The 6,792-nt window shown below is 65.8% G+C and overlaps 2 non-coding genes across 2 annotated transcripts; both read left to right on the forward strand.

The window, feature by feature from the left end:
- Nucleotides 1-4,553: 4,553 nt before the first annotated feature.
- LOC133755040 (5S ribosomal RNA) lies at nt 4,554-4,672 on the forward strand. Its single transcript, XR_009865357.1, has one exon. It is a non-coding gene; the product is annotated as a 5S ribosomal RNA (ribosomal RNA).
- A 1,733-nt stretch (nt 4,673-6,405) lies between these two features.
- Nucleotides 6,406-6,523, forward strand: LOC133755041 (5S ribosomal RNA). The gene has a single exon (XR_009865358.1). It is a non-coding gene; the product is annotated as a 5S ribosomal RNA (ribosomal RNA).
- Nucleotides 6,524-6,792: the final 269 nt, after the last annotated feature.

Raw genomic sequence — 6,792 nt, forward strand, 5'->3', positions numbered from 1 at the left:
TGACCTTGTATAAGAAAAGGGCTCCCCCTCTTGGTCTTTGGTCACTCTTCAGGTGCTTGTGAGTAGGATTGGTGGCAAGCTATTCCAAAATATGTGGAGATTCATGATTAGAGTCATCTAGGAATACTGGAAAAGACTGCAATGCAATATCTCCTCTCTCCCCAGCTTGGTCTCCTTAGTTTCTACACTGTATTTTGGTGAGAATACAAGAAGATACACCAATCTCTGATGAGTTTATGACAATACAATTGAAATAGAATCCTATGAATGGATCTTCCTTTACAGAAAAGTCTCATCTTGGCCTGAGACTTCTAAATGCATCCAACAATATTAGTTCCAGTTTTATTTATTTTATTTTATTTGTTTAAAGATTTATTGACTTATTTGAAAATCAGAGTTACATAGAGAGGCAGAGAGAGAGACAGAGAGACAGAGAGAGAGGTCTTCCTCTGATGGTTTACTCCCCTATTGGCTGCGACAGCCAGAACTGAACCAATCTGAAGCCAGGAGCTAGGAGCTTCTTTCAGTTCTCCTACATGGGTGCAGGGGCTCAAGGACTTGGGCCATCTTCCACTGCCTTCCCATGCCACAGCAGAAAGCTGGACTGGAAGAGGAGCAACCGGGACAGAATCCAGCACCCCAACCAGGACTAGAACCTGGGGTGCCAGCGCCGCAGGTGGAAGATTAACCAAATGAGCTGTGGTGCTGGCCTCCCAGGTAGGTTTGTAAAGATGGCCAAATGTGACTGTGGAGAATAAGATTTCTGCCAAAGCAAAGACATTTTCTTCCTAGTACACAGTGTGTGGCTGCAGGGACTAAGTATAGTTTATGGTCCACTAACAAGAAGAGCACTGAGCCTTGTGGGAAGGTTGGCTTCCCGAAGATATGCAGCTGCTTTTCTAGACATGCTTATCTACTATGTCTTGCTAAACATGTTCCAGAAAATCCTTGGAGTTAGATGAACACATGCATGAGCTGTACAATATGTGGTTGTAATCCTTTTTTTTTATTATTTTTTTTCTCACAGACATAGTGAAAGAGAGAGACAGGGAGAAAGGTCTTCCTTCCATTGTTTCACACCCAAATAGCTGCTGTGGCTGGTGCTGCAAAGATCCTAAGCCAGGAGGCAGGTGCATCCTTCTGGTCTCCCATGGGTGCAGGGCCCAAGTACTTGGGCCATCCTCCACTACACTCACGGACCACAGCAGAAAGCTGGACTACAGGAGGAGCTACCAGGACAGAATCTGGCCACAGACCTGGACTAGAACCCATGGAGCCAGCGCTACAGGTGCCTCCTCTGGCAGTTAACCGAAGGGTTGGCACCGGCTACACCTCAGCAGCCAGCCTCCCTCCCTCACTCCCTGCCTCCCTCTGGTCGGGCACTGCAAGCCACATACCCACTTGTGTCCCCTGAGTCCCTGGAGGCCACAGCGCGTTTTGGGTTTTGAAGCGGGCGGGCCCCTCACTGCTTCCGTAGGCCATTCGCCCACGGAGCCTGCAAAGACCCCTGGCTCTAAGAGGCTGCCCAGACGGTGCTGCCAAATGCCCCCAGGTGCTGGCTGGCTGCAGCGGCCAGCCACGAGAAAGCACACATACCTGCGGGTGTACCAGGGCCACACACACTGAGTGCCCCGAGCGCCTCCATAGGCTACAAATGAGCCCTCCGGGAATCCTCCCCCGGCCTAGGGATTTGTCGGGCAAGGCCGACCCAGAATGGGTGCGTGGGGAGGGCTGCTGCTGGCACACACCCACTCCTGAAGCCCACTGGGGCGGTCCAAGGGAGATGAGCTCAGAGCTCGGTCAGGGCTGTCCCAGCAGGGCTTCCTGAGGGTGGACAGACATGCCCGCGGGCCCTCAGGTGTTGCCTGCAGTCCCCGGGGGCAGGTCCTGCTGAGTCCCCGAGCGCCTCCTGGGTTCCTGCCACCACCCTTGGGCCGGGATGAGGTGCCACCTTGTGCGTGGAAGCCCCGCCCACAGGCAAGAAGCCCCCAAGGCACGCAGGCGCGCCCGACCCTGCAGCCCCCTGGCCGGCTGCAGCCAAAGGGAACGGGATGTCTGAGTGGGCAGCCCCCACTGCCCAAGCCTCCGCTGGCAGTTCCCCGAAGGGCTGGTGGCGGCTGCGCCTCAGCAGCCAGCCTCCAATCCTCCCTCCCTGCCTCCCTCTGGTTGGGCACTGCAAGCAACACAGCCACTTGTGTCCCCTGTGTCCCTGGAGGCCGCAGCGCGTTTTAGGATTTGGCGCGGACAGGCCCCTCTCGGCTTCCGTAGTCCATTTGCCCCCGGAGCTCGGGCACGGGCTGTCCCCGCAGGGCCTCCCGAGGGTGGACCGATACGCCCGCCGGCCCCCCTAAAGGCCCGGGGGCCTAGCCCTCTTGCATCCCCCAGTACCTGCCGTGTTCCAGCCACCACCCTTGGGCCGGGATGAGGTGCCACCTTGTGCGCGGAAGCCCCGCCCAGAGGCAAGAAGCCCCCAAGGCCCGCGGGCGCGCCCGACCCTGCAGCCCCGCAGCTGCCACAGGGAACGGGATGTCTGAATGGACAGCCCCCACTGCCCAAGCCTCTGCTTCTAGTTTCCCAAATGCTGGTGGTGGCCGCGCCTCAGCAGCCAGCCTCCATCCCTCCCTCCCTGCCTCCCTCTGGTTGGGCACTGCAAGCAACACACCCACTTGTGTCCCCTGTGTCCCTGGAGGCCGCAGCACGTTTTGGGTTTTGGCGCGGACGGGCCCCTCTCGGCTTCCGTAGTCCATTTGCCCCCGGAGCCTGCCAGACCCCTGGCACTAGGAGGCTGCCCAGGCAGCGATGCCAACAGCCCCCAGGTGCTGGCTAGCCGCAGCGGCCGGCCACGGGCGGAGCACACACACCTGCGGGTGTCCCCGGGCCGCACACACAAACTGCCCCGCGCCTCCCCGGGTTGCAAATAGGCCCCCCGGGAAGCCTCGCCCAACCTAGGGTCTTGTCGGGCCGGGCAGATGCACGGTGGGTGAGTGGGGAGGGCTGCTGCTGGCACACACCCACTCCTGCAGCCCACTGGGGCGGTCCAAGGGCGATGAGCTCGGAGCTCGGGCACGGGCTGTCCTCGCAGGGCCTCCCGAGGGTGGACCGATACGCCCGCGGGCCCACCAGTGTTGCCTAAAGGCCCTGTTGCCTAGCCCTCTTGCGTCGCCGCAGCCCGCCGCACCAGCGGCTCCTGGCACCTGCACTCCCACCGCCCCTCCCGGGCTCCTGTCTCCCAGGGAGCCCAGTGACCACGACCACTGCCCGAAGACAACGCCAGGGCACGGTGGCCCACCACTCAGGGCCCGGTGCCCCGCGCAGCCCAACCCGCGGGCCCTCTGTGCCACCTGGCCGTGCGCGGCCAGGCGCCACAGCCGCGGAAGCCCTCCAGAGCGCAAAGGAGGGACCCCACACCAAGCCACGCAGGCAATACAGGCACCCTCTCCCTCTGTCTCCGACTTACACCAACACCTACACGTTTCTCTCTCTCTCTCTCTCTCTCTCTCTCTCTCTCTCTCTCTCTCTCTCCTCTCTCGGTCCCCCTCTCCCCCATCAGCCCTGACTCACACAGCATCCAAACGGGGCACCCTTTTGGCAGGCCAGGCAGAGACCCGCGGCCACACGCTGCGTGCCCACAGGACCTCCCCGGGACAGAGGGCCCATGGCAGGCAGCACACAGCCTGTGGTCTCGAACTGGCTGCCGGGCTGGAGGGTGTGGGTCGCGCTGAAGCGCCCCACCCTCCCGTGAGGGAACGTGCGCTGAGGACGGAAATCCCTCTGTGCCACGAAGGGTGTCGGGGTGTGCGACTGTGTGCCCCTTGTGTTGGCTTCTCTCTCTCTCTCTGTGTGTGTGTGTGTGTGCACGCGCGCGCGCGCGAGCGGGCGGCGGGGGTGATTCCGTGCGCTGCCACCCTCCTTCCCGACCTGCTGCCCCACTTGGGCCCCCGTGACTGAGCGGGGACAAGGGTCCCTGGGTCCTCAGCTGTCCTCGCGGCGTGGGAGTGTGTGGAGGCGCGGCGGCCGTGCCGGGCGAGGGCGGGCGACCTGTGCGTCAGCGGTGGGGGGCTGCTGGCGGCCGGGTAGGAGGGCGGGCCCGGGCGGCGGTGGTGTGGGGCGCCGAATCCCCTGGTCCCGGGACCCGCGAGCCGCGGGGCGCAGCCCTGGGCAGGCGTGGAGGCTGCCGGGCACGGCTGGCGTGTGGCTGGGCGATGGCGGCAGGCAGGGGATCCCGCCTAGAAAGAGAGAGCAGGAGTTCCCTGTGGCCAGCGGAAGCCGGAGGTTGGCTCCCCTTGGCGGCGGCGTGCCGACTGGGCGCCCCGTGCTGCAGGTCCTGGGCTGGGCAGGCGGAGGGCTGGAGTTCGGGCACTGGTGCAGGGCGAGGCGGAGGGCGGCTGAGGAGGAGGAGGAGGAGGAGGAGGAGGAGGCAGAGAGCAGAGAGGAGGGAGGAGGCGGAGGAGGAGGAGCGGAGGGGGTGTGGGGGGGAGAGGAGGAGGAGGAGGAGGAGGAGGGGGAGGCTGTGCGGGCGCGCGCTCAAGAGGGGCCTGGAGACGGCTCCCGGCGTCTACGGCCATACCACCCTGAACGCGCCCGATCTCGTCTGATCTCGGAAGCTAAGCAGGGTCGGGCCTGGTTAGTACTTGGATGGGAGACCGCCTGGGAATACCGGGTGCTGTAGGCTTTTGCCCTGCGCCACCCTCGCCTTTTGCTCGCCTTTGGCTGGCTGCCTAGCCACGCCCGCATGCGCCAGCCCGTACGCCGGGACCCCTGCGACCCCCAACGCAGCTCCAGCAGGGGCCAGAAGCCCGACCCCTCCACCTGGCAGCCCCAGCCCGCCCGCGCCTCGGGCCTGGGCACGGCCAGCTGCCCCCGGCTGCCGCAGCCCCTCCGCCAACCCCGGGGCCCACTCCCGGACACAGGCCACGCCCCGTGCCCGTCCCAGCGCGCCCCCCAACCCCAAACCAGCGACTCACCTCACGCGCGCGCGGCACTCCCCTGCCGCCGGCCACGTCCCGCTCCCCGCCCCAACCCCGCAGCCCGCCGCACCAGCGGCTCCCGGCACCTGCACTCCCACCGCCCCTCCCGGGCTCCTGTCTCCCAGGGAGCCCAGTGACCACGACCACCGCCCGAAGACAACGCCAGGGCACGGTGGCCCACCACTCAGGGCCCGGTGCCCCGCGCAGCCCAACCCGCGGGCCCTCTGTGCCACCTGGCCGTGCGCGGCCAGGCGCCACAGCCGCGGAAGCCCTCCAGAGCGCAAAGGAGGGACCCCACACCAAGCCACGCAGGCAATACAGGCACCCTCTCCCTCTGTCTCCGACTTACACCAACACCTACACGTTTCTCTCTCTCTCTCTCTCTCTCTCTCTCTCTCTCTCCTCTCTCGGTCCCCCTCTCCCCCATCAGCCCTGACTCACACAGCATCCAAACGGGGCACCCTTTTGGCAGGCCAGGCAGAGACCCGCGGCCACACGCTGCATGCCCACAGGACCTCCCCGGGACAGAGGGCCCATGGCAGGCAGCACACAGCCTGTGGTCTCGAACTGGCTGCCGGGCTGGAGGGTGTGGGTCGCGCTGAAGCGCCCCACCCTCCCGTGAGGGAACGTGCGCTGAGGACGGAAATCCCTCTGTGCCACGAAGGGTGTCGGGGTGTGCGACTGTGTGCCCCTTGTGTTGGCTTCTCTCTCTCTGTGTGTGTGTGTGTGTGTGTGCACGCGCGCGCGCGCGAGCGGGCGGCGGGGGGTGATTCCGTGCGCTGCCACCCTCCTTCCCGACCTGCTGCCCCACTTGGGCCCCCGTGACTGAGCGGGGACAAGGGTCCCTGGGTCCTCAGCTGTCCTCGCGGCGTGGGAGTGTGTGGAGGCGCGGCGGCCGTGCCGGGCGAGGGCGGGCGACCTGTGCGTCAGCGGTGGGGGGCTGCTGGCGGCCGGGTAGGAGGGCGGGCCCGGGCGGCGGTGGTGTGGGGCGCCGAATCCCCTGGTCCCGGGACCCGCGAGCCGCGGGGCGCAGCCCTGGGCAGGCGTGGAGGCTGCCGGGCACGGCTGGCGTGTGGCTGGGCGATGGCGGCAGGCAGGGGATCCCGCCTAGAAAGAGAGAGCAGGAGTTCCCTGTGGCCAGCGGAAGCCGGAGGTTGGCTCCCCTTGGCGGCGGCGTGCCGACTGGGCGCCCCGTGCTGCAGGTCCTGGGCTGGGCAGGCGGAGGGCTGGAGTTCGGGCACTGGTGCAGGGCGAGGCGGAGGGCGGCTGAGGAGGAGGAGGAGGAGGAGGAGGAGGAGGCAGAGAGAGAGCGGAGGAGGGAGGAGGCGAGGAGGAGGAGCGGAGGGGGGTGTGGGGGGGAGAGGAGGAGGAGGAGGAGGGAGGAGGGGGAGGCTGTGCGGGCGCGCGCTCAAGAGGGGGCCTGGAGACGGCTCCCGGCGTCTACGGCCATACCACCCTGAACGCGCCCGATCTCGTCTGATCTCGGAAGCTAAGCAGGGTCGGGCCTGGTTAGTACTTGGATGGGAGACCGCCTGGAATACCGGGTGCTGTAGGCTTTTGCCCTGCGCCACCCTCGCCTTTTGCTCGCCTTTGGCTGGCTGCCTAGCCACGCCCGCATGCGCCAGCCCGTACGCCGGGGACCCCTGCGACCCCCAACGCAGCTCCAGCAGGGGCCAGAAGCCCGACCCCTCCACCTGGCAGCCCCAGCCCGCCCGCGCCTCGGGCCTGGGCACGGCCAGCTGCCCCCGGCTGCCGCAGCCCCTCCGCCAACCCCGGGGCCCACTCCCGGACACAGGCCACGCCCCGTGCCGTCCCAGCGCGCCCC

The sequence above is a fragment of the Lepus europaeus genome, unplaced genomic scaffold, assembly GCF_033115175.1.
Source record: "Lepus europaeus isolate LE1 unplaced genomic scaffold, mLepTim1.pri SCAFFOLD_395, whole genome shotgun sequence".
Lineage (NCBI taxonomy): Eukaryota > Metazoa > Chordata > Mammalia > Lagomorpha > Leporidae > Lepus > Lepus europaeus.